Below are 23049 nucleotides of genomic sequence, written 5' to 3' on the forward strand. Positions count from 1 at the left end.
TTTGATTTGTCTAAGTGAAATAAAATTATACTAGTATAGTATAACATCGTCGCTAATATTAGAAAGTTACAAATTGACATACAATAATAATTAATAATATTTTTATAATTTCATAATTTATTCCCTTTACAGTCTTACATACTCTTTTTCTTTTCAACCGTGTATAAAATTACTGTGACAACAACTTGTGTTGACAGAATCACCAACCATTTGTTCTCACTTGACATGAGAATTGATGCCTTGTGACTGGTGACAATGTTACTTGAATCAATGATAAGCTTATAAAAATAATCATCGTAACCCTTAATTTTGCATGTGATGTAGCCAGCACTACTACTACTCAGCAGAGAATTAAAAAGAATGTGGAGGCTTAAGATTGGAGATTATGGGACAAAAAATGATCCATACATATTCAGCACAAACAACTTTGCAGGTAGGCAAATTTGGGAATTTGATCCTGATGCAGGCTCCGTTGAAGAGCTAGCTGAGGTTGAAGAGGCTCGGTTAAATTACTTAAAAAACCGCTTTAATGTTAAAAATTCTTCTGATCTCCTTTGGCAAATTCAGGTATTTTATTTAATGCACAAGTACAAATTTGTTTTCCTTTTCATTTCTTTGGTTATTTAATTAACAAAAAAAGATAATTTTTTATTAATTAATTGCAGATTTTAAGAGAGAAGAAATTCAAACAAACAATTCCGCAAGTTAAAATTGGTGACCGTGGGGAGGAGATAACACCTGAAATTGCCAAAACCGCATTGCGGAGGGCAGTTAACATATTTTCAGCCTTGCAATCTAGCCATGGTCACTGGCCTGCTGATAATTCTGGCCCCTTGTTTTTCAATACCCCAATGGTAATTATCGTAATTCATAATTCTCACAAATTTACAGGCACTATATTATATTCTTTTATTCATTTAACTATTAACCTAGTTTTAAAATTTAAAAATGTGTAGGTTATTTGTTTATACATTACTGGCCATCTTAACATTATATTCTCTACTGAACATCGTAAAGAAATGCTTCGTTACATTTGCAATCATCAGGTATTTCAAAATTTAATCATTTTGATTAGTTTGATTTCTCATGCAAGTTGAATAATTTGGAATAGAAATATTATGTGAATTATATATGCAGAATGAAGATGGGGGATGGGGATTACACGTTGAGGGTCACAGCACAATGTTTGGTACTGTTTTTAACTACATCTGTATGCGTTTACTCGGAGAAGGACCCGATGGTGGTGAGAACAGCGGTTGTACAAGAGCTCGAAAATGGATTCTTGATCGCGGTGGAGCAACCAGCATACCATCTTGGGGAAAGACTTGGCTTTCAGTATATAGTTTTAATCCACTGAAATCTTGATTGTGTATAACAAAATTGTTTTCCTAATAATTAAATAATTACTTAATTTTTTGTCTGGTAGATTCTTGGTGTATATGATTGGTCTGGATGCAACCCAATGCCTCCAGAATTTTGGAAACTTCCTCATTTTCTTCCCATCAGTCCAGGTTAGTTCATAGCACTTGAAATATCGTCATGAACATAATTCATTATGATTATTATGAAATAAAGAAATATTGAAAATGATCATTAGAGAGCACTTAGTGACTTATATATGGCAATAAAGTAATTAAAAAGTCAAGATTTTTGCTTTCTTTAAAGAGGCTAACTTTAGTTATGAGTAATTAAATAGAGGAGTTGATATAATTTCAATTTTGAATTGAAATTAAATTGATCTGCGACATCTCCGACTAAGTTGTAGAATCTGTTGTGAATTCATTTACTATTCTGAATATTCACTTTGTTTCAAAAATACAGGAAAATTGCTTTGCTACTGCCGGTTGACATACATGCCTATGAGTTATTTTTATGGAAAAAGATTTGTCGGTCCAATCACACCACTTGTTTTACAATTGAGAGAAGAGATTTACATCCAACCTTACGATGAGATTAATTGGAGTAAATTGCGGCATTTATGTGCAAAGGTTCGTTTAACTAAATTGATTTCTTTATTTATTTGAACTTCTTTTGGGGAAAACTTCGGGGTTAATTACGAGAGAACTTCGTTTATTTTAACTTGTTGGCAATTGTGTTATGGAAATAACTAGGGCTTTTATTCCACAACGACTATGACTCACGCAGCCACGAAATACCGTAACGAATGGAGGCTCAATCCTTCAAATAAAATTAGTTAATCCATTGAGAGACTTTATTGATTGATTGAAGGATCATGAAAACATTTTTATTGCAGGAGGATCTCTTCTTTCCTCATACAACTGTTCAAAACTTGCTTTGGGATGCACTACATAATCAAGTTGAGCCTGTTCTTAATCGATGGCCCCTTAACAAATTGCGAGAGAAGTCTCTAGAAGCGGCAATGACTCACATTCATTATGAAGATGAGGCCAGTCGGTACATGACCATTGGATGTGTTGAAAAGGTAATCAATTTAGAAATATGGCAATATGTGTAATATTATTACTATTTAGATCATAAGCTACACTCATATTTGTGAGATTCATATAACAAATAAGTGTTAATCGATACATGCAATCGAACAGCCGCTGAACATGCTCTCCTGTTGGGCGGAAGATCCTAATGGTGATTATTTCAAGAAGCATCTTGCCAGGATCGGTGAATACTTTTGGATGGGAGAAGATGGAATGAGAGTGCAGGTTTTCCTGATCACCTCCTCATACAGTCAATCCTCTCTTTTTAGCTGTTCTCTGTCAATGGGATTTTCTCCTTAATTCCCTCCTTCTTTCATCATCATCATCACAATAAGCTTTTCATAATAATAATAGTAATTAATATTATCAAACTAATTATTGTTATTATATTATAAAAATAATAAAATGTTTATTATTAATATTAATTAAAATAATTAATAATTATAATAGTATTACTATTATAATAATAATATTTACTATTATCAAAATAATAATAATAATAATAATTATTTCCTTCTGGTATCAGAGCCAAAGGGAGGATAGTGTAATACTGTTTAGAAATTTCATGTTTAAAAATTTGTGTTTTATTTTGAAGTTTTGTTGTGTAGTGAATTTCTTACTGGTAGTAAGTCCCGCTTTAGGATAAGGATTTCCGCTTAGGGCTGTAAAACCATACCTGTAGCCATTCTGACAGAACCATAAATTGACCATAGGTTTTTACCCATGGACCCTCTACTCTGTAGAACATAGTCCTTTTCTAGCTCTTCTTCCGGGAAGACTAGCAATTCAAAGCATGTTGTGAGTTCAGAAGAATTCATTATTGAGAACTTTGATAAAGCAATTGATTGTTGGGAACTCCCAAAAGTTTCTAAAGAAAAGATTTACAAAACAAAAAAGCTTGATTTTTTCAAAAATAATTATGTAATAAAGACCGAAGAACGTGATATAACTCTTTCAGAGCCATTTGAAACAATTCATTTGTTTTCAGAAAAGTCTTTAAAGAAATTAAGAAAAAAGAATTTTAATTATGTTCATATCCAGGTTGGCATAAAACCCCTAACCAAAGAAGGCTTGGATACTTCTATCCTCGCTGTCCTTAGAGATGGTCGATTCATCTCTTTTGATGATTCTTTACTAAGTAATATTGAATCGATTCTCTGTAAAGGCCTCATATCTTTTGATTGTTATCCAAACATAACAATCTCTCTTAAAGACAAAAACATTTTGAAAAGCATGATTTTACAAATCAAAACACATAATTATAATATGATTAAAGGATCAGTTCCTGTTGCCTTGATTTTTAAGATTTCCTACAAAGCCATGATCTCTGCTTTCAGTACGCAACATAAATTCCAGTCAAAAAGAGATGAGATTCTTCTCTTGCAGACTGATTTGTCCAAAGCCAACACAGTCATTCCAAAACCAATCCAATGGAAAGATGTCCACCTTCCAGAGGAATGGATTCTCGAAGGAGCCGCTCCACCAGGGATTCTGAAACAACTTGAGCCAAATACAGAGTTACAAAATGTGACTCAGTATTCAGATGGTAAAGTTAAACTGTCTTTCAGGAGATCTACTTTGTCCAGATTTTCTGATAAAGATTCGTGCTCAAACATTCCTTCATTAGAAAGAAAGTTTACAAAAGTCCCTTCTGTCATAAATCTCCCTTACCAATCAGTAAAGAGCCAACCTAGGATTTCCACATCGGATATACCTAGTTCTTCCATACGTTCTGTTGACTATGCCACTAGTGTCCCACACCCAATCTATACTAGTAGTCAACATGAACAAAGACAGGACAAGAAGGAACCTTCTCCTCCAACTTCTCCAACATTTTCTGCAGTTACCGAAAATGTTATTAATGTCATTAAAAAAGATTTTGAATTAGACAAAAATCTTCTTCATAATGATTTTTATTCAGAAAGTAATAAAGACAAAAGATTTTGGTTTTTTAAACAATTTTTGAATCAAAGAAAAGAAATCCAACAAAAATATTATGAATTTGTGAATTTACATCAAGTTCATATATTGTTTTTTGATTGGTTCGAAATATATTCTTCTAAGAACAACATTTCCTATCCTTTTAAAGAGTCAAACCCTATTACTATTAGGAAGAAAATTCCTGAGTGGAAACTTTCTAATAGTGATAAAACCATAGAATCTGAGCATCCACCTCTTCGGAGTTTAACCGTTGACCACGGTGAACTTCCTGTCCAAATTAGAGCCTCACCGTATAAAATCCCTAAACCTAATGATTCTGATGCCAATTTAAGTAGTATTATTCAACAGAATAATTTCTGTAATACTAACTTAAATACTATAGAAAAACAGTTGACGAGAATAGAAAGCCATTTTCAAAAATCTACTATAGCTGTTTCCTCCGTGTCCCCTGTTCCATCAAAATCGGATTCTGACAAAAAGCTTAAAGAACCTATTTTCAAACCTTTTCAGGTTTTGAAAACTAGTCAAAAGCTTGTCCAAGGGTCAAAATCAGATTTTGCTAAAAGCCATTCGAGAACAACTAGATAGGATAGAAGCTGCTTCTTCCTCATCTAGCAAAATTCAAATAGCCCCTGATACTCCTCAGTCTAGTAAGATAGGAGTATTAGAACAAGACCAAATGTCTACAACCTCTTCTGATCTAGAAGCCTTTAAAGAAGAACCTACCCCAAAAGCCAATAAAATCCATTGGGAACTAGCCCTTCCCACTGTCAAGTCTCCACCTGATTTGACCATAGATAATAGGCCTAGTGCATTAAATCAGTCTCGATATAATGCATCCTCTGTCTATGAGTGGAATATAGATGGAATGTCCGAGTATAACATCCTAAGATTGTTGCAACAGATGACCATGGCAGCCAATGCCTATAAAACCCAATCAGGAACTTCTGACAAAGCCATTGCAGAGATTCTTATTGCAGGTTTTACAGGTCAACTTAAAGGTTGGTGGGATCACCTTCTCACCAAGCAGCAACAATTAGAAATCCTAAATGCTATCCAAATTGATGAGAATGGAGCCCCCATTCTTGACGAATTTAATAATCCAATTCAGGATGCCGTATCCACCCTGATCCTAACCATATCCCTCCATTTCATAGGTGACCCTTCTCACCTTAGAGATAAAAATGCTGAGTTACTGCATAATTTAAGATGTAGGAAACTTAGTGAATTCCAAGATTACCAAACCACCTTCTTCACCAGACTCTTTCTCAGAGATGATGCAAATCATATAACCTGGAAAGAGAAGTTCTTAGCAGGTTTACCTACTCTTCTAGGTGAAAAGGTTAGAAATTCCATTAAAGCCCTTTATGACAATCGTATTCACCTATGGTGAACTAGTCAGTTTCGTCAACAAAGAAGGCTTAAAGATCTGTTAAGATTTGAAATTACAGAAACGACTTAAATGGGAGCTTAGGAAATCTAAGCAAGAATTAGGTAGTTTCTGTAAACAATTCAATTATGACCCCTTTAAAACTTCCACTTCCAAAGATTGTAATGGTGAGTGTTCTTCCAGACCTCACAGGAAACATTACAAATCCGAAAGCTATAGAAAGCCTTCCAGAAATTTAGAGAATCTTCTTATAAGAAACCCCAGAGGTCTTACAAGAAGCCCAACTTCTCTAAGAAAAAAGATTTTAAACCTAAGCACAAAGCCCCTTTCAACTACAAAGAAGCCATATGCCATAAGTGTGGTATAAAAGGCCATACTGCAAAATATTGCAGAATGAATCGAAAGCTTCATGAACTTGGCCTTGATGAAGAAATCCTCTCCAAAGTCGCCCCTCTTCTTATAGAGTCTTCTGACTCTGAGCCTTCCATGTCGGGAGATAGTGATCCCCTTCAGATCGATGAGCTTATTGACTCAGATACCTCTGCATCTAGCAGTAGTGATTCTGAAACAGATTTTTATTTAAAGAAAATCAATATTTTGACTAAAGACCAAGAAACCTTTCTTGAGCTCGTAAAACATATTTCTGATCCAAATCTTCAAAAAGAATATCTTGATAAGCTTTTGAAAACCCTAGATTTTAATAAAGCAGAGACTTCCAAAGTTTCAATTGTTAAAAAGAGTTCTTATGATCTTACTGAGATTTTGGATAAGAAGAAAACAAAGAAAACTATCCCCAACATTCAAGACCTCCAAAAGGAGATCAAAGAAATCAAATCTGAGATCAAAGAATTAAAAGAAAAAAAAAGGTGATTCTGAAACTATCTAACTTCTTTTACAAAAACATTTACAGGATAAATCAGATAATGAATCCAATTCTGATGATGGTGATAACAATGATCAAAGCTTAGAAAACATTGAATCTGTACCCAATGATTTTCTATTTGTTTTAAAACAAATCACCATGAGAAAATATTTGATTAAAATCACTTTAATTTTTTTTGATGATTTTGCAATTAACGTCATTGCCTTTTTTGACACTGGTGCCGATTTAAATTGCATAAGAGAGGACATTGTCCCCAAGAGATTTCATGAAAAAACAAAAGAAAGGCTTTCTGCCGCCAACAATTCAAAACTTAATGTTAATTCTAAAGTTGAAGCTTCAATTCATAATGATGGTTTTGAATTTAAAACTTCTTTTGTTCTTACAAATGACATACATCATGCTGTCATTTTAGGAACTCCTTTTATAAATCTTATCACTCCTTATACTGTCAATTATGATAGTATATCTTTCAAAGCAAAAGATAAAAGGTTTGTTTTTTCGTTTATTAAGAAGCCTAAAACAAGAAATTTAAATATTGTTAAAGCATGTTCTGTTTATCAGAACCAAATCAACAATCTTCTTAGATCAAGGCAAAGTGATTTAATGTTTTTACAAAAAAGATTTAAGTTTAAAAAGAATTGAAAGCCAATTACAAAATAATTTCATCCAAAAGAAAATCTCTGATTTTAAAGATCTAATTGAGAAAGAGATTTGTGCCGATCTACCTTCAGCCTTTTGGAACATGAAACAACATTTGGTAGATTTTCCTTATGAAAATTCTTTTGATGAAAAACAGATACCTACTAAAGCTCGTCCAATCCAAATGAATATGGATTTGGAACAACATTGTAGAACTTAAATAAAAGATTTGGAGTCTAAAGGACTCATTGTAAAATCTAGATCCCCATGGTCTTGTGCTGCTTTCTATGTAAACAAAAATTTTGAAATTGAAAGAGGAACACCAAGACTAGTCATAAATTATAAACCCCTTAATAAAGCATTGAAATGGATTAGGTACCCAATACCTAACAAAAAGGATACCAGAAGGAAATAGGATCGAAGGATTGGAATTCAATTTATTAAGAACTCAAATTAAACAATGCTTGGTTTGGGTCGGCTTTGTCAAATTTTAAAGTAAATTACCTGCTTTAAAATAAATAAATAGATTTGCTTTGGAGCGCGGTTGGTCAAGTTTTATGAAAGGTACGTGGCGTTGTATCTAGATCGATGCAGAGCCAGGTCTGCCTTTGGAACTAGATCTGACTTAGAACAGATCAATATCCCGCACGTTCTAGTTCCAGCCGATATACTAAATTTATTTACCAAATAATTATTAAGTTCTTTGAGCAAGCCTAGCAACAAACATACATCTAAAGGCTAGGGTGCATACACAGTACCAGATCTGGATCCCAGAAATGGTGCTCTGAAGGAATGGAGGGAGAAAAAAAAGAATACAACTGAGGATTGAGATCTGATCTCGTTGCCTTAGAGGAACGTTGCAGTTGTAAAGCAGATCTGATACAGATCAGTCTGCAGAGGATGCATAAATTTAAATTGCTTTAAAGTAAATTGCTGAAATTAAAGTGCAGAAATTTAAACATGCATGCGAAGCTTTAATTAAAATTACAAATGCTTTAATTCTTTAAAATAAATTGAAAATAAAATGCTTACATCGAATGCTTTTGCTTTGTAGATAAGAAAGGGAAATTATGGGAAATTAATCCGAAGACAGGAAAATTTCCTTTTACCTTCTGATTCCTGATTCCTATTCCCAGAGAGAGAGAGAGAGAGAGTTTTTAGAGAGAAGGGAGAGAAGAAGAGAGAGAAGTTCTAAACTTGAAATGAAAAACCTGAGGAGTCTTAGTCTTCCTCTCGGGTTTTATACAAATTGAGAATTAAACTGTAGACTATAGCGGAACTGTAGCATACAGTAATCTTTAGAAATCGTCACTGTTCACTGTAGCGGAGCTTGAGAAAACAATAACCTTTGGATCGTATGTAACAGTGATCTTTGGAGCGTATGTTGGAATAGTGACTTTGAAGAAATACAACATGGGTGAAGAGACATGTGCGCTCTCACTTGTGTCCAGAGGACCACCCGAAGAAAGTACAAGAAATAAATACTTTTTTTTATCACTAAAATAATTATTTGGAATACTTTAATGGGGAGAATATGCCGAAGCAATCATCTTCATTTTCATCACCAAGGGAAATAAAAGGCTCTTCATCTCCAGAGGTGCTTGAGGGAGGAACTTGCAACAAATGTTTCAGACCTCGTGGCGAGAAGCTGTTGCATAACTTTAAAATACTCTTCTTCAGTTTTAGCACTGGCTAAAAGAGATTGGGCTTTGGATTTTTGGGTAAGGAATGTTTGTTGGGCTTTGGAATGTTTGATGGTGGGTTGGAGAAATCCTTTAGTAGAGAGCCAATTTTGGACTAAGGCTTCAGTCAATTTTGACTGTTCATCAAACTTCGACCACTATTTAACTTTAAATGTTCTTTGTAGTACAAGTTGGGTATCTTGAGTGTGATATCTGAGATTCCACATCCATACCCATGGGAGGAAGAAATTTGTATAGAAACAGAGAAAGGGGGGAAACCTTTTCTCATATTCAGAAGGGGTATAATGGGCTTTGAACAAATTTAAACAGTGGATTGCATTTGGTGTTAGGATATTAGGGATTGGGCCAAAATAGTTCCACCATTGTTTAAACCAATTTGGAAGGCTTTGAACAGTTATCTTTGAATTAAAGAAAAATAACCATGAATGAGATTTCTTTGGGTTTTGGATAAAAAATGTGTTAAACCAGGCTTGTTGGTAATCCCAGTAGGAGAAAACCAAACAGTGAGGTAAACGCATTTGGAAATTTGAGGGAAAACGTTTTTGATTATGGAGTAAGTCACCCCATTGTTTTGGGCTCAGAACTTTTAAGATGGTGGCCATGGAATAGGCCGGTTTAGAATGGGTTTCACTGAGAAAGAAATGTTTAAACTTTACAGACTCAGTGGCTTCTAAAATACTTTAATAATAAGGCTGGGGTTTTGTTAAATCCTACAGTTTCAAAAACCAGCCTTTAGGGAAAAACTTTGAAATTGCTTGGAAAGGATTAGTGTGGTAAAAACCATCTTCCATAGTTAAAACATTTTGGAAATGGGTTTTATCATACCAATCGGAGGTTTTCTTTGAAAAGGTTGACTGGGAAAGTACTTTCTGAGTAGATGAACTTTCACCAGATAAAACAACATTTTGGCTTTGGGAAAGAGGTTTTGAAATTTCTTTAGAGGCTTGTTCTTCTTCCTCAGGGATTTGAGAAAGGGCTTTAGATTTTGAAATGCCTTGTAAGGCAACCATAAGCTCGGGGGATTTTGTAATGGATTTCATCCACTCTTTTACTTGTTGTTCAGAGGAGATGGCTTTGTATTGGGTTTCTTGTTCTTGTTCAACCATTTCAATCCAGGATTTAATGGATATGGCTGAAGAAAGTAATTTTTCTTTAGAGGGAGTAGATTGGGGTTCTATGGGGGTTTTTGTAGGTTCGGTATCTTTGAGAACAACTTTACCTTTGTCTTTTTTCTTCGGCGGCATTATCTGTTTTGCAAAAATTCTCTGGTTAGAAAATCAAGAATAAAATTTATATCACCTTTAATGAACTCAATATCAAAATCAAAAACACTTAAAATGGCTTGCCATCGTGCAAAAATTTGTTTTGATGCAATGTTTTGAACATCTTTTTCTAAAACATGTTTTGCAGCTTTGCAATTGATTCTAAGTAGAAATTTTTTATTTAATAAATCATGTTGGAATTTGGAAATGCATAAAACAATGGAAAGAATTTCTTTTTTTATGGTTGAATAATTCTTTTGGCATTCATTCCAATGTGCAGAAACATATTGAACTATTTATTCCTTATCATTATCTTTTTGCTTTAATATGCCTTCATAACCTAAATCAGATGCATCAGTTTCAACAATTTTAGGTAATGCAGGATTTGCAAGAAATAAACATGGGATGCTTTTTACAGAATTTTTTATAAGTCTAACTACTTTAGTATGCTCATCTGTCCAGACAACATGATTCTTTTTTAACCTATCATGCAAGGGTTTGGACATCCTATTGATATTTGGACAGAAATCAAGAACATAATTTAGACTTCCTAGAAATCTTTGTAATTGAGTTTTATCAAGGATTTTATCAAGAAACTTGTCTGCAAATACAAGAGAACGCTCAATAGAGGTAATGGTTCCTTTGGAAATATAGTGACCTAGGAACCTGATCTTTGTTTGAAACAAAGAGACTTTAGACTTAGAGATTGCTAAACCAGCTTTTCTGGTAGCAAGGTAAAAGGTCTTTAGATGTTTAAAATATCGGTCGATGGTTTGAGAGAAAATCAAAACATCATCGATATAAACAATGCAAAATTCAAAATAAGGGTTATAAATATCATTCATAATTCTTTGAAATTCTGAAGGTGCATTTTTCAACCCAAATGGCATAACAGTCCACTCATACTGTCCAAAAAGAACAGTAAAAGCGGTTTTATAACGGTCTTTTGGATGAATTTGAATTTGCCAAAAATCTGATTTCATGTCAAATTTGGAAAATATGAAAGCAGAATGCAGTTTTTGAAGCAAATCCTTTTTGTTAGGTATTGGTACCTATCCATTTCAATGCTTTATAAGGGGTTTTATAATTTATGACTAGTCTTGGTGTTCCTCTTTCAATTTCAGAATTTTTGTTTACATAGAAAGCAGCACAAGACCATGGGGATCTAGATTTTACAATGAGTCCTTTAGACTCCAAATCTTTTATTTCAGTTCTACAATGTTGTTCCAAATCCATATTCATTTGGATTGGACGAGCTTTAGTAGGTATATGTTTTTCATCAAAAGAATTTTCATAAGGAAAATCTACCAAATGTTGTTTCATGTTCCAAAAGGCTGAAGGTAGATCGGCACAAATCTCTTTCTCAATTAGATCTTTAAAATCAGAGATTTTCTTTTGGATGAAATTATTTTGTAATTGGCTTTCAATTCTTTTTAAACTTAAATCTTTTTTGTAAAAACATTAAATCACTTTGTCTTGATCTAAGAAGATTGTTGATTTGGTTCTGATAAACAGAACATGCTTTAACAATATTTAAATTTCTTGTTTTAGGCTTCTTAATAAACGGAAAAACAAACCTTTTATCTTTTGCTTTGAAAGATATACTATCATAATTGACAGTATAAGGAGTGATAAGATTTATAAAAGGAGTTCCTAAAATGACAACGTGATGTATGTCATTTGTAAGAACAAAAGAAGTTTTAAATTCAAAACCATCATTATGAATTGAAGCTTCAACTTTAGAATTAACATTAAGTTTTGAATTGTTGGCGGCAGAAAGCCTTTCTTTTGTTTTTTCATGAAATCTCTTGGGGACAATGTCCTCTCTTATGCAATTTAAATCGGCACCAGTGTCAAAAAAGGCAATGGCGTCAATTGCAAAATCATCAGAAAAAATTAAAGTGATTTTAATCAAATATTTTCTCATGGTGATTTGTTTTAAAACAAATAGAAAATCATTGGGTACAGATTCAATGTTTTCTAAGCTTTTATCATTGTTATCACCATCATCAGAATTGGATTCATTATCTGATTTATCCTGTAAATGTTTTTGTAAAAGAAGTTGGATAGTTTCAGAATCACCTTTTTGTTTTTCTTTTAATTCTTTAATCTCAGATTTGATTTCTTTGATCTCCTTTTGGAGGTCTTGAATGTTGGGGATAGTTTTCTTTGTTTTCTTCTTATCCAAAATCTCAGTAAGATCATAAGAACTCTTTTTAACAATTGAAACTTTGGAAGTCTCTGCTTTATTAAAATCTAGGGTTTTCAAAAGCTTATCAAGATATTCTTTTTGAAGATTTGGATCAGAAATATGTTTTACGAGCTCTAGAAAGGTTTCTTGGTCTTTAGTCAAAACATTGATTTTCTTTAAATAAAAATCTGTTTCAGAATCACTACTGCTAGATGCAGAGGTATCTGAGTCAATAAGCTCATCGATCTGAAGGGGATCACTATCTCCCAACATGGAAGGCTCAGAGTCAGAAGACTCTATAAGAAGAGGGGCGACTTTGGAGAGGATTTCTTCATCAAGGCCAAGTTCATAAGCTTTCGATTCATTCTGCAATATTTTACAGTATGGCCTTTTATACCACACTTATGGCATATGGCTTCTTTGTAGTTGAAAGGGGCTTTGTGCTTAGGTTTAAAATCTTTTTTCTTAGAGAAGTTGGGCTTCTTGTAAGACCTCTGGGGTTTCTTATAAGAAGATTCTCTAAATTTCTGGAAGGCTTTCTATAGCTTTTGGATTTGTAATGTTTCCTGTGAGGTCTGGAAGAACACTCACCATTACAATCTTTGGAAGTGGAAGTTTTAAAGGGGTCATAATTGAATTGTTTACAGAAACTACCTAATTCTTGCTTAGATTTCCTAAGCTCCCATTTAAGTCGTTTCTGTAATTTCAAATCTTGACAGATCTTTAAGCCTTCTTTGTTGACGAAACTGACTAGTTCACCATAGGTGAATACGATTGTCATAAAGGGCTTTAATGGAATTTCTAACCTTTTCACCTAGAAGAGTAGGTAAACCTGCTAAGAACTTCTCTTTCCAGGTTATATGATTTGCATCATCTCTGAGAAAGAGTCTGGTGAAGAAGGTGGTTTGGTAATCTTGGAATTCACTAAGTTTCCTACATCTTAAATTATGCAGTAACTCAGCATTTTTATCTCTAAGGTGAGAAGGGTCACCTATGAAATGGAGGGATATGGTTAGGATCAGGGTGGATACGGCATCCTGAATTGGGTTATTAAATTCGTCAAGAATGGGGGCTCCATTCTCATCAATTTGGATAGCATTTAGGATTTCTAATTGTTGCTGCTTGGTGAGAAGGTGATCCCACCAACCTTTAAGTTGACCTATAAAACCTGCAATAAGAATCTCTGCAATGGCTTTGTCAGAAGTTCCTGATTGGGTTTTATAGGCATTGGCTGCCATGGTCATCTGTTGCAACAATCCTAGGATGTTATACTCGGACATTCCATCTATATTCCACTCATAGACAGAGGATGCATTATATCGAGACTGATTTAATGCACTAGGCCTATTATCTATGGTCAAATCAGGTGGAGACTTGACAGTGGGAAGGGCTAGTTCCCAATGGATTTTATTGGCTTTTGGGGTAGGTTCTTCTTTAAAGGCTTCTAGATCAGAAGAGGTTGTAGACATTTGGTCTTGTTCTAATACTCCTATCTTACTAGACTGAGGAGTATCAGGGGCTATTTGAATTTTGCTAGATGAGGAAGAAGCAGCTTCTATCCTATCTAGTTGTTCTCGAATGGCTTTTAGCAAAATCTGATTTTGACCCTTGGACAAGCTTTTGACTAGTTTTCAAAACCTGAAAAGGTTTGAAAATAGGTTCTTTAAGCTTTTTGTCAGAATCCGATTTTGATGGAACAGGGGACACGGAGGAAACAGCTATAGTAGATTTTTGAAAATGGCTTTCTATTCTCGTCAACTGTTTTTCTATAGTATTTAAGTTAGTATTACAGAAATTATTCTGTTGAATAATACTACTTAAATTGGCATCAGAATCATTAGGTTTAGGGATTTTATACGGTGAGGCTCTAATTTGGACAGGAGGTTCACCGTGGTCAACGGTTAAACTCCGAAGAGGTGGATGCTCAGATTCTATGGTTCTATCACTATCAGAAAGTTTCCACTTGGGAATTTTCTTCCTAATAGTAATAGGGTTTGACTCTTTAAAAGGATAGGAAATGTTGTTCTCAGAAGAATATATTTCGAACCAATCAAAAAATAATATATGAACTTGATGTAAATTCACAAATTCATAATATTTTTGTTGGATTTCTTTTCTTTGATTCAAAAATTGTTTAAAAAACAAAAATCTTTTGTCTTTATTACTTTCTGAATAAAAATCATTATGAAGAAGATTTTTGTCTAATTCAAAATCTTTTTTAATGACATTAATAACATTTTCGGTAACTGCAGAAAATGTTGGAGAAGTTGGAGGAGAAGGTTCCTTCTCGTCCTGTCTTTGTTCATGTTGACTACTAGTATAGATTGGGTGTGGGACACTAGTGGCATAGTCAACAGAACGTATGGAAGAACTAGGTATATCCGATGTGGAAATCCTAGGTTGGCTCTTTACTGATTGGTAAGGGAGATTTATGACAGAAGGGACTTTTGTAAACTTTCTTTCTAATGAAGGAATGTTTGAGCACGAATCTTTATCAGAAAATCTGGACGAAGTAGATCTCCTGAAAGACAGTTTAACTTTACCATCTGAATACTGAGTCACATTTTGTAACTCTGTATTTGGCTCAAGTTGTTTCGAAATCGCTGGTGGAGCGGCTCCTTCGAAAATCCATTCCTCTGGAAAGTGGACATCTTTCCATTGGATTGGTTTTGGAATGACTGTGTTGGCTTTGGACAAATCAGTCTGCAAGAGAAGAGTCTCATCTCTTTTTTACTAGAATTTATGTTGCGTACTGAAAGCAGAGATCATGGCTTTGTAGGAAATCTTAAAAATCAAGGCAACATAAACTGATCCTTTAATCATATTATAATTATGCGTTTTGATTTGTAAAATCATGCTTTTCAAAATGTTTTTGTCTTTAAGAGAGATTGTTATGTTTGGATAACAATCAAAAGATATGGGGCTTTTACAGAGACTCGATTCAATACTACTTAGTAAAGAATCATCAAAAGAGATGAATCGACCATCTCTAAGGACAGCGAGGATAGAAGTATCCAAGCCTTCTTTGGTTAGGGGTTTTATGCCAACCTGGATTAGTCCTATATGAACATAATTAAAATTCTTTTCTCTTAATTTCTTTAAAGACTTTTCTGAAAACAAATGAATTGTTTCAAATGGCTCTGAAAGGGTTATATCATGTTCTTCGGTCTTTATTACATAATCATTTTTGAAAAAATCAAGCTTTTTTGTTTTGTAAATCTTTTCTTTAGAAACTTTTGGGAGTTCCCAACAATCAATTGCTTTATCAAAGTTCTCAATAATGAATTCTTCTAAACTCACAACATGCTTTGAATCGCTAGTCTTCCCGGAAGAAGAGCTAGAAAAGGACGATGTTCTACAGAGTAGAGGGTCCATGGGTAAAAACCTATGGTCAATTTATGGTTCTGTCAGAATGGCTACAGGTATGGTTTTACAGCCCTAAGCGGAAATCCTTATCCTAAAGCGGGACTTACTACCAGTAAGAAATTCACCACACAACAAAACTTCAAAATAAAACACAGATTTTTAAACATGAAATTTCTAAACAGTATTACACTATCCTCCCTTTGGCTCTGATACCAGAAGGAAATAATAATAATAATAATAATAATAATAATTATTATTATTATTATTATTATTATTATTACCAATAATAATAAGTATTAATTATAATTACTAATAATTTTAATAGTAATTACTATTATCAACATAAATTGTTGTTATAAAAATAATTATTATTGTTATAAATATTAGACATTATAATTCATATTTATTATTATTGCTAATAATAATAATTACTATTTTTATTTTACTGATTATAAATTATTATTATTATTACCAATAATTATTTTTAATAATAAGAATAATAATCATAGTTATTATAATAAATAATGACAATAATCAATTAAGGTTAGTTTAATAACTTGTAACAATCCATTCTGATTTTAAGATAAAGTAAACACATCAATGACAATACAGTTCATGCCGACTTCAATTCCTACAGTTAAAGTAAATAATTTATTCTGATTTTCATTCCTTATTCTGATTCCATCCTATTCTGATTCCACTCTATTCCGATTACCTATTAGTAAATGCACTATAACTGTAATAAAGTATGTAGCAGAAAAGTTTCGATCATTTTTATAGTTTCAAGTTGAACAATTATCGTAAATGATGCATGCAGAGTTTCGGTAGTCAGACATGGGACTGTGCTTTTGCCGTTCAAGCTTTACTTGCTTGCAATCTCACTGATGAAATTGGTCCAATACTTATGAAAGCACATGACTTCCTTAAAACGTCTCAGGTTATTTTTCATTTTTTTGTTTTGTAAATTTTATATATAGGTGTGCACACCCACAATTTTTTCTTTCGTTCACACATATATATGCATGCAATTTTGCAGGTCACTGATAATCCTCCAGGAGATTTTGAAAGCATGTTTCGTCACACTTCTAAAGGAGGGTGGACATTTTCTAATAAAGATCATGGATGGCCAGTTTCTGATTGTACTGCAGAAGCCTTACTGGTAATTAGAGATTATTGAAATAGCCATTTTTGGGTACACATGGCAATCAAAATGGTCATAATTTTTCCTTATAATAATATTTTTCGTATTTCATGGATGTAGTGTTGTCTATACTTCTCAATGCTGCCACCAGAAATTGTTGGTGAAAAAATGGAACCCGAAAGATATTATGATGCTGTTAATTGCATAATTTCTATGCAGGTAAGGAGCGAGCAATTTCTATTTGCGACCTTATCTTTATATATATAGTTTCCAAATTTTACTGCATCCGAACGAAAATTAATCTTGGACACCGGTTGTATATAAATAAGGATTCTCTCCTGTAAATCTTATCTTTATATATATATAGTTTCCAAATTTTACTGCTTCCGAACGAAAATTAATCTTGGACACCGGTTGTATATATAAATAAGGATTCTCTCCTGTAAATCATTTTGATGGTATATAGTTAGAATTTAATTATTCTTATATTTGTATCTCACAATTATATCTATTAACCATCAGTTGCATATCCACATGTACACTTGTCTAGTAAAATTATATGACAGAATTTTTATTGGATGGATGTACATGCAAATAATTGTATTAAGGAGGCTTCATTTGTGTATGTATTTAGTTTGGACTCGCCAATTATTTTTGCCCAAAAAAAATTCTTCTTTGGCTATTATTTATTCCAAAAAATTTTATGTAGAGTCAAACTGGTGGAGTACCAGCCTGGGAGCCAAGGAGAGCACCATCATGGTTAGAGGTAAAAATAAATTCAACATATACAAAACTTTTCTCAGTAACCTTACTCAATTAATCTCAAGAGTTTGATGGAGTGGTTTCCAAACAATTTTGTTTGACTAACTATAAAGTTCAAAACCTCTGGGCCTTAGCCTAATGGGTAGAGTCACTCCCTCACAAGTGTAAGGGAAGTGGTTCAAATCTCTACCGAAATATTGTGGGGATTTAATTTAAATTTTCTTACTCATCTATTGTGTGAAGGTTGAAGTCCCTCAAATATTAGAGAATGTTAAAATCTGAACAATATTATATAAGATTTAATGTAAACTAATCACAATAATTATGTAATTGTAAATAACAATTATAGCATCATATAAAATATTGTATTATGAGTAATAATCTCATGCAATAAAAAAAAACTACAAAGTTCGAATTTTAAGGAAGATGGAGAAAAAAATTTATGTGGAATAGTCCTACTTCAACACTATGCGATGATGTGGTAGGACCGTCCAACAAAATTTTGATTCATGAAAAATAGAGGTAATTTTTTAGTTTATAGTGATGGGACCCACCACGTAATTGTAATGGACCCTTCGGTTGGTCCCATTATCAATTCTAAATTTAAAAATTGCCTCTCTCTTCCATATGTCAAAGATTTGTTGGATAGTTTGGTCATATTAGCAATGATGTTATGGTAGGATTATCTCACATAAATTTTTCTTAAGAGGTAATTGGCTAAAAGGGTAGTAGGCTAAAAAATGGATTTGAGCTTCGCGCACATCCACCTTAATAAAAAGAAAAACTTCAATATCATCTATATTCATGGGTTTTTTGTTTTCCATGTTCAGTCGCTCAATCCTATAGAATTCTTTGACGAAGTCATCATTGAACATGAGTAAGATTTCTTCAAATTTGCGTTTGATCATATACATTCTTGCTATAAATTCTGCTGGACTTATTAGAAATTTTGAATTGTGTTGGATCCAGTAAAGTTGAGTGCACTGCATCGGCATTGAAGGCAATGACTTTGTTTAAGAAGTTATATCCGAAACACAAGGCAAAAGACGTTGAAAACTTTATCCGGAATGCTGCGAAATTTATTGAAGACACACAAAAACTTGACGGTTCTTGGTACGTTTCCGCCATAAAAGAATGATTACATCAACGTGTGTGCTTCCTCCCCTCCCCCCTTCTTTTTTCAAATAGTTTGATAATAATTCAATTCTATACCCTATAATGAAATTCAATTCTCTACCATCAATGTGAGTGACCAAGCAGTAGCACATTATTATATATTTTAAATGCTCCTTTCAGTCCTACAGTTTGAATCAATTACCTGTAATTAGTTATTATATTTTTAAAAATTATAAAAAATGTCAATTGTAATTTGTTTTATTGTATGGAAAAAGTCTTGAGCACTCTTAAAGCATTGCTTCTTTTTCATTCACTTCTTATTACGTGTATATTTCAACCAATTATGATAATATATATATATACAGGTGTTAGCGATTAAGTAGTGAATAAATAAGGAGAAATGCTTTTGGATCACCAAAAACCTTCTTCGTCATATGTTGCAATTTGCATGCCCGCTTTGTATGAATATTAAGTTATATTAGATAGTAGAAACATTATTTTATCCTTGAAAAACTAGATCCAATATATATAGAAGTATTGTCAAGGGTATTTTAGATATTTGTTAAAATATAAAGATTAACTAAATAATTGACTATAGGGACTAAATGAGCAGTTTTACCCCATTATTTTTAATTCTTTCTAACTTTCAATGGTCAACAAAACCCATAAAATAATTAAAAACATTTAAATAGTCATTCAATTGCTACGAAGATTTTAGCGGAGCCTAGAAAATTAAATATAAAGAACTAATTATGCTTTTACAGGTATGGTGGCTGGGGAATCTGCTTCACGTACGGTACATGGTTTGCAATTTCAGGGCTAGTCGCTGCCAAAAAGACTTACAGTAATTGTTTAGCTATACGCAAAGCAACAGATTTTTTACTCAAAATTCAATGCGACGATGGTGGTTGGGGAGAGAGTTACCGTTCCTGCCCAAATAAGGTTATTTTATTTGGATTTTATTAATAATTATAAATGTACAAAAGGTTTAATTCTCTAAAATAGCATTAACTTTATTGTTCACATGAATTCATCAATAAATGGAATTGGCGATTATAAAATAAAAAATATTAGATCCTAAAATAGTACTAATATAAAATGAAGTTCTGGTTCTTCCACTAGATTTTCACATTTTGCTATAGCATCGTTATGACTAAATGTAATCCAGTTTTAGTCATTCAGATACTTTTATTAAACATAACTGTAAAATTTTGACTTAACATATTTTCGGACTACATAGAGTGTGATAGCTTTAATTAGTCTTTATGTGAAATGTAAGTAAGTCTGAATTTGATAAGTCCGAATTCATTTGATAAAAGTTGAATAGAATTGGAAGTATAAATTTGAACAAAATAAGTTTTATTTTCATTTATTCATATCTAAATGAAATATGTGAAAAATATTGTTCTAATATTTTTTCAAATATTTATTCTCATAAAAAAATACAAGCAGGGAAAAGGTTTTATTAAGGTAAATATTACTCAAATTTATATATGCAGATCATTTAGAGTTTAGACATGTTCAAATTTGAACAAACAAAAGGACAAATTACTACCTAAATTTTCAATTGGTTTTCTTGGAGTATAGTAACTAATCTTCCAAATTCTTTTATTATTTTTCAGTTTTACAATTAGAAGATTAGTGATTTTTGCAAAATGATAATCATTGTGTTTGGTGATGTAGAAATATATACCTCTGGAAGGAAATAGATCGAATTTAGTACAAACTTCATGGGCTATGATGGGTTTAATTCATGCTGGACAGGTAATCAGTTGCTAATTATTAAACAATTATCTCTTTAACAACTTTTAAAGCTGCGATAAATTAGTTGCTGATTACTAAACAATTATTTCTTTAACAACTACTTGTACGATACTTAGAAATTATAGATTCTGCCAAATATAGAAAACGTAATTCCTTTCATTTTATCATTACATGAATTTAATTTGTTGTTATGTTAGATGGAAAGAGATCCTACTCCTCTTCACCGTGCTGCAAACTGCTAATAAATTCGCAGCTGGAAGATGGCGATTTCCCTCAACAGGTAATTATTACGTAAAATCACTAGGAAAATAATTATGTAAGTGTAGTGGTACTATTACTCCATTTAAAAAGACTATTTAATTAAGGAAAAAATTATTCATTCTAAAGAGGTGTAATTGATTACTTGCTGCTTGATCGATGATAGGAACTCACTGGAGCTTTTATGGGGAATTGCATGTTACACTATCCAACATATAGAAACATTTTTCCGATGTGGGCTTTGGCAGAATACCGCTCAAAGTTTCAATCGCCCAAGATTTTCTGAAACTATTTAAGATATTCTAAATATCTTTCACACAATTATGAGCCAAAATCAAGACCATAATACCATATAATAAGAATCATTGCCATTATAATATGTAAACATGGCAAAGTACCTCTACAATTATGGTATGCAATAATGCACACATATGGCAGATGTGATCAACCATGTTTCTGCTATTTTATTCATAGTTTTGTATGGTAAATTGGGCTTTTGACCTACATTAATCACCTAGAGTGAATTTATATTATTACTATTATTTTTTATTCCTAATTTTCATTATCGTGTTACAGAGGATTTGAGAGTTCTCAAATACATTAAAATCTTGATAAATTAATAACATTGAGATCAGAAAAAAATTTATTAATTAAGCAAATATTAATTAATCGAATTATAATTTAGTACAATGACCTCTACTTGTTACTGGTAAAACCTATTACTTAATTAAGGGTTTAATTCATCTAGTATTAAGTTATTGAAATTTTATTGTAATTGTATTCTTTTTATGTATTTTGCTCCTTTTTTAAAAATAATATCAAATATTTTCTCGTATTTTTTTGCAAAATTATCAAACAGATTTTTTTTGGTTTGAAAACACCATTTCCGTTCTTTAATTTTATTTAAAAAAAGAACCTCTAAGGAACCATTTTATAAATAGTTTTTATGTTCAAACTTCAGATGAGTGCTGCTTTTCGCGCGCCGCCGCGGGGGGGGGGGGGGGGGTGGACAAACATATATGAATGCTGCCTCTCCGTTTTTTCTTATCAAAACATGTACACTCTTATTTTCAAAAGTGGATTTTAGAAATACCATTTTGAAAATATTCCCAAATTCACTACAAGAATACAAGTAATAGGTAATAAGAAATATATGTCATATAGGAGGGTGCATAACAGACAACCGATTTGTCATCTATGTTGTAACTTATTTATGATAAAGTCTCACCGGCCATAAGTTTATCATGTTTTCAAATGGTCATATTATGTCACACCATTGTAGTAGGAAATTCAAAATTATTTGAAAATTTAGCATTTTTTTGAATTTTTCGGCAGGAAATTTTTTATTATTTCAACTAATATTATTGAAAGATATTTATTATTATTAATTAACTTGAATTTTATTTTTATTATTTTATTACCATTGTTACAAAATCCTACGGCAAATTTCTTGGTCCTGCAGTAGACCATGAAAAAGTAAAAAGCGACACTAGAATTGTGAAGCTAGTTGCAGAATTAACAAACCTATAGCAGAATCATTAGTCGCACATCAAAGCCCATAAAGCCTGCAATAGAAACACAAAGCCTGTAGCAGAGCCCATTAGTGTTACAGCAAATTCATAAGTCCATGGACCAGATGCAAGATCATGGACTATGTAGAAGATGTCCAAATCCAATTACCACAAGCCCAATAAGACTATAGATTAGATTCTTAGTTAAAGCTCAGCCCAACTTCAAGTATGGAAGTATCTAGAAGCTTAACCCAAGGAGATGGAGATAAAAATAAATTATGGTATCATTCATAGAGATAAAATTGCAGAATTTCCGAATCTTAAGTGATCGAGATGACGAAGGGTTTGAAATATGACACCTCTCTTTCTATGCTATCAATAGAAGACTTTAAATATAACATCTCTCTTTATACCAACAGGGTCTAGAAATTATAACAAAAATAGTTGTTTTTGTTTTTAATAGTAAAGTCATTTAATTTATGTCCGTAGACGTATGTCAAATACTGAACCACATTAAATTTTATGTTGCATTTATTATATGCTCATACTTATTTATTTTTTAGTTGACTAGATTTCTACGTTAAAAGATTAGCACCCAATTTGGGGACAATATAATTAGTCGTCATTGAAAGCTATTAAGTGCCACAAAAGTATGAGTCAATGAAACCA

At 32.5% G+C, this 23049-nt stretch overlaps 1 pseudogene; it reads left to right on the forward strand.

Moving 5' to 3' along the window:
* The first annotated feature begins 339 nt into the window (after positions 1–339).
* On the forward strand, positions 340–21155 carry LOC18043278 (annotated as a pseudogene).
* Positions 21156–23049: the final 1894 nt, after the last annotated feature.

This window comes from Citrus clementina, unplaced genomic scaffold (assembly GCF_000493195.1).
Source record: "Citrus clementina cultivar Clemenules unplaced genomic scaffold, Citrus_clementina_v1.0 scaffold_4, whole genome shotgun sequence".
In the NCBI taxonomy this organism is placed as follows: Eukaryota; Viridiplantae; Streptophyta; class Magnoliopsida; order Sapindales; family Rutaceae; genus Citrus; species Citrus x clementina.